This window comes from Tamandua tetradactyla, chromosome 6, assembly GCF_023851605.1.
Source record: "Tamandua tetradactyla isolate mTamTet1 chromosome 6, mTamTet1.pri, whole genome shotgun sequence".
Lineage (NCBI taxonomy): Eukaryota > Metazoa > Chordata > Mammalia > Pilosa > Myrmecophagidae > Tamandua > Tamandua tetradactyla.
In genome coordinates this window covers 166,124,914-166,135,899 of record NC_135332.1, presented here as the reverse complement: position 1 = coordinate 166,135,899, position 10,986 = coordinate 166,124,914, and the positions used below count along the sequence as shown (strand labels likewise).

The 10,986-nt window shown below is 38.5% G+C and overlaps 1 long non-coding RNA gene across 1 annotated transcript; it reads left to right on the top strand.

Annotated features, from left to right (window-relative positions):
- The first annotated feature begins 948 nt into the window (after positions 1–948).
- Positions 949–9,857, top strand: LOC143686477 (uncharacterized). Its single transcript, XR_013177182.1, has 3 exons — positions 949–1,212; positions 3,177–3,332; positions 9,670–9,857. It is a non-coding gene; the product is annotated as an uncharacterized LOC143686477 (long non-coding RNA).
- The last annotated feature ends 1,129 nt before the right edge of the window (positions 9,858–10,986 follow it).

Sequence of the window (10,986 nt, the reverse complement as noted above, 5' to 3'; positions counted from 1 at the left end):
AGATGCAGAAAGAAAATGCCTCCAAGGGAAGCTGTTTGAAACCAGAAGCCAAAGGACCAGCAGATGCCAGTCACGTACCTTCCCAGATGACAGAGGTGTTCCAGATACTTTCTTGAGTCAAAGTATCTTTTTCCGGATGCCTTCATTTGAACATTTTTATGACCTTAGAACTATAAACTTGTAACTTAATAAATTCCCTTTATAAAAGCCAACCCATTTCTGGTATATTGCATTCCGGCAGCTTCAGCAAACTAAAACAGAGGATTACCCCATCTTCTGATTATTTCAAAGCTTGCCTCCCACAGTCCCTGCTGGTTTACTCTGTTCCTAATTGCAGCCACCCTGTGGCCCTGCGTGGCATGTGGCGCCCTTCTCACCCATGCTGTGAGTATATGTTACTAGTCAAGTGATGTCAGTTTCCTTCAGCCAGGGTTGGGTTGCACTCGGACATTTCTATCAACCTACAGCACAAATCCCTCCCTCGCCAATGGAGTGAAGAGGAGGTGAGTAGAACAAGCGGTGGTAGTTGAGGAATGGGAAAATGACTTTTTCATATTGCACAGTGGAACAATGGATATTCTGGTATGGCGTCTGGAAGCATCACCCTTCGATCTGGAAACGAAGGACCCCAGTTTCGAGCACACTTCTCAAGCAGAAGCATCTACCCAGGGTTTGGAGGGCTGGGGTCCAAAGACTGGTAACGTATGGCTGATTGCAGAGACTGTACACAGTCTTGGATATGCAAGCTGGGGTATTCACCGAATATCTTCAGGGTCCCTCCCAATATATGCACATGGCCTGGGTGGGGAAAGAAGAGGGATGGACTGAGGACGAGGGGCAGGAGCCAGAGCTGGAGAGGTGACTGGTAGAATGTTCTCCTTACGTTGCTGTTGTCATGGAATGCTGATGCGTTTGAGGATTCCAAATTTGAAACTAGCCTTCCAAGTGTTTATGAAGTTATATTTATTCATCAAGGTAGAAAAAACTAATTTATTCCACACTTTGCCAAATTGATTTTTAAGTATTAGTATTCAGATATATGGTATGTGAGCCTCTATTAGCACTCTCAAACCTAGTCCAAGGCTTGTGCCTGACCCATAGTAGATGCTTAATAAACTCTTGGTGAGTGGATACATGACCACAGGGACTGAGATGACTCAAAATGAAGAGCGATGGCAGAGACTAGACCTAAGTGGCCAGAACTCCTAAGAGGTAAAGACATTTGCTATAGTTATAATTTAATATAGGTAGTCAAATAGCATAAATTCAGTTATTTCAAGGAAAGGTAGGAAGGCATATTTGAGCTATTATGTTTAGAACTATCTCTTATTTTATTTAGAAATTTAAATTGAGTAAAGTCATAAATATTTGCTCTAAAAGTGGAGGCTTAAAGATTTATTTTCAGTTAACCATGTATTCTTGGACACTCCTACTGGACAGAATTGCCAGAAGCCCTGGCCAAAAAAAGAATTTTTTTTTTTTTTTTACTCAATCTCGCCTGAATCACAGACTCATTCTGTGATCTGGGGAAAGTCACTTGACCTCTCTGTACCTCACATCATTCAGCTGGAAACATGGGCGTAAAGGAAGAGTTTGCTGAAAGCCAGATGCTCCATCTAAGTAAGGTTTCCTTAGGTAAATAAATTATGGGGAAAAAAGCATTCATCCCTTTCGGGGGGGGGGGCGGCATTTAAATGCCACTTTAAATGTGGCATTTAGGCTTTTGCACATGGACTTCCTATAATTCAGGTAGACAGTGAAAATTATATATAGCGAATTTCCTCTGAACTACATACTTCCTACTGGATACTCAGTATCTTAAAGGCATTTTCTTAGAAATTATAACCCAAATCTGTAGTTTTTAGTCTTTAGGGATTTGACTAGTTTTGGTTTTTCTTTTTTTCTTTTTTCCCCTCAAATCCTGAACATAACCTAGAAAGATAGTAGCAGGAAGACTAGCAGAAATTGAGTATTTCCATTGCAACCGAGGAGGACGTTCTTGGAGTGATGAGTAGGTCTCACCTTGTCACCTAACAGCGTTTTCACCAACAGTTATGCCTAATATCTACTAAACAATCACCAGAACTTTTTAAAGGATACTTTCATTTACTCTCCATAAGGAATTTCTAAGGTATGATTTCATTACTAAACCCATTTTGCAGAGAGAAACCAAAGCTCAGAAAGAGTAAGCAATTTGCTAACCACCATGCAGATCCCCAGAGGCCTCCCCTTTTTTTTTTGTTTTTTTGTTTTGTTTTGTTTTTAGCGTGGGCAGGGACTGGGAATTGAACCCAGGTCTCCAGCATGGAAGGCAAGAACTCTACCTCCTGAGCCGCCGTGGCCCACCCCCAGGGGCCTCACTTTTATACTTGATATTTCCCTTACCTGTAATGGAAATCACAGCCTCAATGCACTGGCAGGTGACTTATTGATGAAACAAATTCTCACGGTGTTGAAGAAAAACAAACTGTTATTAAACAGAAAAACTCTTTGGAATTCGCAATGGTATTTTGCAAAAGAGGTGTTATTACTCTTTTGGTATCTAAGTCAAGTTAAGAACAGAAATCCAATTTAAAGAGCTATGTGTTAAAAGCCCAGGAAAAATCTCTTTCATTTTCTATGACCCTAAGGTAGATGTTCCTGTAAGTCAGAGAGCATAAGCATCACCTAGGGGAGCTTTCGAATGGCATATTCCCAGGCCCCATTACATTCTGATGCAGTGGGTCTAGGTTGGGGCCTGGGAATCTGTATTTTTAAAGCACACCAGGTGATTGTGATGGAGGCCTCCCCTGCACACACTTTGAGAAACACTTTTCACCTCTGCACACACTTTGAGAAACACTTACTTTTCACCTCTGCTGCATGGAAGGCACCTGGCTTATCAAAACAAACAAGGATGTCACTGCCCAAATTGCTTACTTAGAATACTGACAGATTAGGGGTGAACAAACCACAGGTGCTTTCTGCATGAGACAAACTAAAATCGGCCTGGTTCTTTGCTCAAGCAAACTATATAGACAGAACCTTTGCATACTTAGTCCTCAGACCCACACAGATCTGGGGTAATTTTGAAACCTCAAAATACTAGAAAGAATGCTGTGGGAGAGAACATTCCTATAATTGAACAAAATGTAATTCCTTTGATAAGCATCACAATTGCTTACTTTCATCTTTAGGTTATCCAGGAGTGACTTTCAGAGTAGACAGGAAGTGACTAATGCTTTGAGTCACAGTCCTCGAAGTGTGACATTTTCAGGACTGACAGTGGCAGTACCTGCCCTGAACGGTAATTCTGCTAATTGGGTCTCCGAGCTAACACCTCTTGGATAAAGGTAGGAAGTCTCACTTTATAGGATTGGTTTAGGTTATCTCCCCAAGGATTTCAGCCACCTGTATTTGAAGTCAGGCTTCTTAAACTGAATGCTTGGAATAGAATTTGGATCTTGGTCTCCTAAAAATATAAAATCAGGTTTCAATTTACCTGAGGAAAGAGAAAGGTAATAGCATTTTTAAAAATCTTATATTCTCAGTTTCCTATTCCCCTTGGATAGCTTTTTCTAAAATGATAAAATTCCTTTAAGTTTAGATCCACACTGCACAACCAAATTGATGAGGTTAAAAAAAAGTACAAGCAAAGGGTTTTCTTAGTTTCCACCTCCCTCCCTTTTTTTTCTTCTTTAAGTGTTTGCTTGTGGTTTCTAATTAATGAGGGCAATTTTGGGTCTCATATTCTTTCCAGAGACTATACAATACTCCTCTTGAACAACGGAATTTGTAATCTGTCAGTGTACAAGTTCGGGGAAAGCAGTCTATGAATCTCCTGAAATTGTGTGAACATCATCTTTTCTGGGAAGAGAGTCACTTTCTTCCCCAAATTATTGAAAAAAAAAGTCTCCCTTTACTTAGAAAAGTTTAAGAACTACCCCCTCTAGGAATAAAATGGAAGTCCATATAATTTGCAAGTACTGTAGTTACTATTGCCACAATCAAGATTATTAGCAATTGTTTGTGGAGAAAAATACATTTCAAAATCTTCTCCTTCATCATTACAATTAAGACATTAAAATATCAAAGGACAATTAGAGTACAGACCTGGGACTTGAGTAGCATGCTCTGCTTTTGTTCATTTGTCATGTAAAATACAAGCCCTGGTTGTTAGAAGTTGTTGGCATTTTCCATAATGTGGGTTAAAAAAAAATACAAGTGACAAAGGTCATTTATGCTCTGTAAAATAACCATTTTCCCTAAAATCTGAAACATGCACGTGGGTCTGGAGATTATTCTTAAAACTTAAATAGTCCAATAATTTAAGTTTAAGAACTCCAACTTGATTCCAGTTCTTTAAAAAAGTGTTGAACTGAATAATTATTGAATGATTTAAGGTGCCGTTCCAAAATACAGCTGGTTGTACTAAGGAATTTTGCTGTTAATCAAATCATCATCACTGACTTCAGATACATTTGGGTGTCAACATTTTAGGGCTTAACCAAAGTCATAGAGCATTTAAAACAGTTACCACGTCTGATAGACATTTAGTTATCTCCCTCTACTCACATTCGCACACCTAGTGACCATCATAAACATATTACACTCATGCCCTCTTCAACTTTTGGTCTGAATTATTCCCAGGACCAGGGTAGATCGGCCTTGGAAGTGACATTAAAGGTCAAGTAGTTTGTGGAAGCAAAATTGTTAAAATGCCTCTAAGCACTGCAGATGTAATTATTGGGTTGATAGAGGTGAGGAACGGGCAGGATTCCAGGCCAGAATGTTCCTATTAAGAAGACACTTTGAGATTATATTCTTTGTTAATATGAGTGAGGTTTATTCGATGCTACTGTGTGTATTGTGGAAAAATTTAAGTCCTTATTTGAAACATCTAGTCTTTCTAAATGCTTAGACTTATACAACATACGTTCAAAGTAGACAGTGTAAAATAATACTTTAAATATTTTTTTCTGTTAAGACATGGGAGTGGCATTGCTAAACTATATGTTTTGGAGCAATATGCTGAGGAGGTGGGGGGACAGGGAAGGAAGTACAGAGGGAAGGGTTCTTTATACGTGAATTAGACAAAATCAGATTGTCTGACTGTGGTTCTGTATAGGCATTTTAGATATTGCTGGGTATTAAGCTTAAGTCTTAATGGCCAAACTATATTAAAAATAGAGGTAGAATGGTAGTCCTTATAGAAGTGTCCTTGTGTTAGTTCATAGGAAGGACTCTCTTCTGTGCGTGACCTCTGCTGAGTCACCTCCGGGAGCTAGATGTATTTCTGTATTTAGTCATTGAAATCATATAAGAGGAAGAAGAGGAAGGGCGAAGGGAAGGGCTCTTTGCTAGATCTCTGGATCTAGAAGGTAGTTTTAGACTATAACCATAGTTCTACGTACATTTTTTTTTTTAAAATACCTGTGTTTACTGTGGATAAGATTATTTCACAACATCGAAGCTTTTTAGATATCTTGAGGTGACAGTGTATGATAAAAAGTAGAGCTAGTGAAGCAATGAATTTATGAATATCTTTTGGTTAATAGAATAGAGGCACCTTTGACATGGAAGTATTAAACCACCTCTGAGCAGGGTGTATCAGGCCCCCTCTAAGCAGTATGCGTTAGGTTGGCTACAGAGGGGCAGAAGAAAATGCAGGGGGAGGGATGTATCCAGATGTGTTCACATTTCCTTTCTTTTTTTTCTGTATACTGAGCAGTGGGAGTCATATTTCATTCTTTTTCCATGTGAATATTCCGGTATCACAGCATCAGTTGTTGAATTGGGGTGGTTTTTGAGGGGTGGAGTGCAAGGGCCGGCAATTGAACCCGGGTCTCCCACATGGCGGGTAAGAATTCCACCCTGAACTGCCCATGCACTCCTCATATTTTCATTCTGATATGACCATCGAACATGCACATCTCTTGGCTGTAACATAAGAAAATGTTGTTAAGTAATCAATGGAGGCATACCTTGCTATTATTTTGATATAGATCTGACAATGAATTATCTCAGATGCATTATACTTTTTGTATTCCTGCTTTATGTCTAATTCTAAATTGAGCATTAAGGGAATGCAGTATTTGTAACTGCCAACATCTATAGAGGCCTGTTGCCATTTTTGTCCTTTATGAAATTTTTGCTCCCAAGAGAAGCAGAACACATTCCTCACCCCACCCCCGGCCCCCGACCGTGTATTCTTGATTCTCACAACTCATGGCTTTGGGACTTTGAATCAGTAAATATTCATGAAAAAGCATGATACTTTCTGTGTGATTTCAACCACATAAAAAATGTATGCTCAGTTATGTTTATACCCATAAGGACCTAGAAGGATATGTCAAATTGTAAACTGCTTGTGATCCTGATGACTTTGTGTTCTTTGCTTCTTGTGCTTTTCAGCTTTCTGAAAATTAACTTAAACAATTAACTTAAAAGTTTTTTAAAAAAATACATGTTATTTTAGAAACCAAAAAAAAGAAAAAAGGTCAAGTAGTACAATTTCTACGTGATGCTGGAAATCCCTTTACATCATCTAACCCAGGAGCTGAAAACTAAATTTCAGATCAATTCCTTTCCATCTTTGCACAGCACAGAATCCTATGAATTCAGCGAGTCCCAGGAAGCTGAAATATCTTGTGTTTTGATCCCCACTCACTGGTGTAGTCAATCTTAACTGTACCGTACCAAGCATTTCATTTCCTACACCCGTTCTTCCTGTGACAGAGTTGACACTGATGCTCCTTTTCTCACTGCTAGACTTCATCTTAGTGTGCAATGGCTTATCTATATTAGTTTTTTGTTGTTTTTTTTTCATGGGCAGGCACTGGGAATCCAACCCAGGTCACCGGCATGGCAGGCGAGAACTCCGCCTGCTGAGCCACCGGGGCCTGCCCTATCTATATTAGTTTTATAGTATGACACCCAGAATCACCACACAACTTCATTTGTTATGCTCAATATAAAGCAGTATTTTTCAAACTGATGTCTGTGGACCTTTTGGGGGACGCAGAGATCCTCTGAGGGGATCAGAGAGACTAAAAATATTCTCATAAATACCAAGACATCATTTGTTGACATTTGTGATGATGGTACAAAAGCAGTGGTGGGTAAAGCTGCCCTGCGTTAACATGCAACAAGACAGAGGCACCAAACTGTATTAGCAGCCATTACCTTCTTCACTGCCATAGCGTCAGAAGGAAATAAAAAGCCATTTTCATTTAGGAGGCCCTTGATAAAGCAGAAAAAGTTACTTACATTAAATCTCAGCCCTTGAGTATGTGTCTTGATATTCTATGTGAAGAAATGGAAAGTGCACATAAAATACTCCTGCTACTTCTCAATCTACAGTGGCTGTCTGGAGGAAAAGCTTTCATGTGAGATTGAGTTTTGAGCTGAGCCACTTTTATTGCGGAGTACCTTTTTTACTTGAAACAACAATTAACAGGCTAATGACCACTACTCAGACTTATGTATTTAGAAGATTTTTTTTTTAAATGAATGAAGTGAACCTATAACTTCAAGGCAAACAATTGACAGTTTTGTTTCTAGTGACGACATTTGAGCTTTCAAGAGAAAATTGGAAATTTAGAAAACTTGAATGAGTGTGACAGTATCCCCAGATTTGATGACTTATTTGATACGATTGGTGGTGATATTAAGAATTGCGATATTTTTGTACTGAATAATTAAATGTATCAACATTTGAAAAATCTGTATAACTCAGTGAATCACTATGTTCCAAATGATCAATACATAGTAATACAAATTCATGAATGAGTAAAAGATTCACTTACAGTACAAGATAGCTGAATTTTAATGTAAAAAAGTACACAAAGTTCACTGACATAGTTTTAGATTCAACTTCGCAATTTGCCTATAAGACATTATCATTCTAAAGTTTTGATATAGTATCAAAGAAGAATATCTTAAAAGATTATTAAAATATTTCTCCATTTCCACATTGTATATCTGTGTGAAGCAAGCTTTTTTCCATATACTTCAATCAAAGTTTTGAGCTGAGCCACTTAGAATGCAGAAGTAGATATGAGAATCCTGCTGTCTCCTACTAAGCTATTAGTAAAGATATTTGCAAAAAATGTAAAACAAGACCATATTACTCACTTATTTTTTTGTTAATAATAGCTATTTTTACAAACATGTGTTACTAAGTAATATATCATGGCTTTATTATTGTTATTTTAAAGGAGTTAAATGTTTTTAAACAATTTCAGTCAGCTTTAATTTCTAATATTGTAAATGTAGACAGCTCTAACCTATTAAACAAGTTTTTTTTAAGTCCTCAGTAATTTTTCAGAGTATAAAGAGGTCCTTTAATATCAAAAAGTTGGAGACCCACTTATGAGAGAATTATGAAGGTATTAAATCCATGCTCTGGACACTTTGTTTCAGACACATAACAGTGTTTTTCGTGCTGTGGGAGAGAGGGTGTCAGCACCCAAATGCTGCTCATTCACATTCACTCAAATAAAACTCCTATCCCTGAAGTTCATTGCTCCATATTTTATTGATATGGAGAACATCGATAAATTTTATGGATCTGGAGAAAATGGTGATTCCACTCCTTCTTCTATTCTATACCTTGATTGCTAGGGAATATATTGTCTTGTATAGTTGAAAACACAAGAGGGGATGGGTTGGCCTAAGGTATGTCTTAGTGTTGGGGATTGAATTATGTACTCGACGAAAGACATAATGAAGTCTCAATCCATGTTCCTGTGCCGTGAACTCATTTGTAAATAGGATCTTTGATGATGGTATTATTAGTTAAGGTATGGTCTCATTCGCAAATAAGACCTCTGACCATCCTATTTTGGATGATGCCAAATTGAATCAGGGTGGGTCTTATTCCACATGACTGGAGGCCTTATAGAGAAAGGAAATTTGGGTGGTCAGTCCAAGAAAACAACACGAAGAAACCAGAAGTCAGAATAAACCAGAGAGATGGACATGCGACTGCCATCACCAGATGCCACCTACCCCAGAGAAAGCATGGCCTCACCACATCATGATTTTAGACTTCCAGCCTTCAAAACTGTCAGACAATACATGCTTGTTTAAGGCACCCCTTGTATGGTATTTGCCATAGCAGCTCTGGCAAACTGAGATACTTAGGATGTCAAAGGTTGAAGAAACACTTGCCATCTTCCAATCCAAACAGTTCATATTTGAAATAAGAAAGCTGAAGTTTGACTGTTTAATGTTAATCAACTGGTTGGTTTCATAGTTTGTTTGTGAAACTGGGTTTCACATCCCCTACTTTGGGGCTTTTTCTGTGCTTTATAGATTGCTGGTAGCAGGAAATGCAGGTCTAGGACCCAGAAAAGAAGCTGGGTGAATGTGAAGATTTGGGATGTGTCCATTGATGCACAGAATAATTCAATTTATTAAAGCCAGTGAGAGGACATAGAAAGCTGAAGTAGGTGTAATAAGAGAGCATAAGATGAAGCCATGGTTAATGTTCACCAAGGAAAATTCAAGGTATAGAAATATATTATGAATATTCACAATATAACAGGCACAGTGTTATAACAACTGTGTAAAGTTCCATGTATCGACTAGGGAATAAAGGTTCAGAGAAGTGAAATATGCTACCAGGATCACACAAACAGTAAATGACAAATATGGGATTTGACCTTTAGTTCTTTCTTATTCCAGGTTTTCTCTCTGATATATAACATCTGAAGATACAATTCTCTGCCTAGAAGAAGTTTCCACCTCTGGCTTAAATTGCACTAGCCTTTTCCCAGAAGTGCATGGATGTGTAATCAGCTTTTATATCCATCCATTTCAGGGAACATGTTACTTTTGCTTTATGGGTTAGAAATGAAAGGTACAAGAGAAGAAACAACAAATATGTTTTTGTTTAATAAAGAAACTCAGTTTTATGAAATATTCTCATTGCTTCAACTGTTAAGATAGTAACAGCTAAATGTTACTAAGCAAAAGTGTGCAGTAGTATTATATGTAATACTCCTGCATTACATTTACTATTAATGGCACTTTAGAGCTAGAAGCTAAGTGTCCCCCTGGGGTCTCACAGTTAGATACTTGACACCCAACAATTTTCACCCTGCCCCTAAATTAGTTTGTTCCACTTTAAATTTAAATGTAACGGTAAGGGAGTTAGATAATATATCTTAAATTATCATTTAGCATGAAAACTACTATAAAACTAAAAATAAGGGAGCTCAAGTCTGATTAAGTGGGGTCAGATGAAATTGTGCTCTGAAATTTAAGCCAGTCCCTCAAGAGTTCAGCCACCTAAACAAGGTTCAAACAAAGGTGGAAGCCTTGAAGGTTTGTTGGTGGACAATGACTTAGTGGGTCTGCCCTGAGCAGTGTGAAGTCATCAGGCCAAGGTAAAGTTGCCCAGAGGTGTAACTGCTGTGTATGGGGGGGTGGGGGAGGGGGGGAATAGGGCCCCCACACAAGGGATAGAAACTGGTGGATGCTGCTACTTTGCTGGTCTAACCGTGGGGACTGACTACCTGGTACTGCAATACAGTTCTTGACCCCAAATCACATCCCCCAACACTATATCCTGTCCGAAGTGCTGAAAGCATTGGTCCTAGTTTACTGGACTTTTCTGTTTCAACTTGCTCATTATTGTCTAAAAAATGTGATAAGGAGCAAATCCAGTTTTCACAGCCTGGCTGAGTCAGAAATAAATGTGCGCCTCCGAGGAATCCTGGAAAGGAAGGTTGGGGGTGGTGGGGCAGTAAAGAAATTTGTTTTACCCCCTAATAATTTCAACGGAATCTCCAAAACCCAAGTTAGTTTGTAAGCTCTTTCATTTTTTCCTAAACAGTGCCACCTACTGTCTACTTTAAGTCATGAGGAGGCTGGTTGGCGAGGAAGAGAGTGAGAAAATAATACATTTTCCCCCAACCCTGAGGCTTTGGAAGATGAGAAAAGGCCATCTCCCAGCAAGACTAAGTATTTCGACTTATCTTCCTAAAAGGCTCAAAAGTA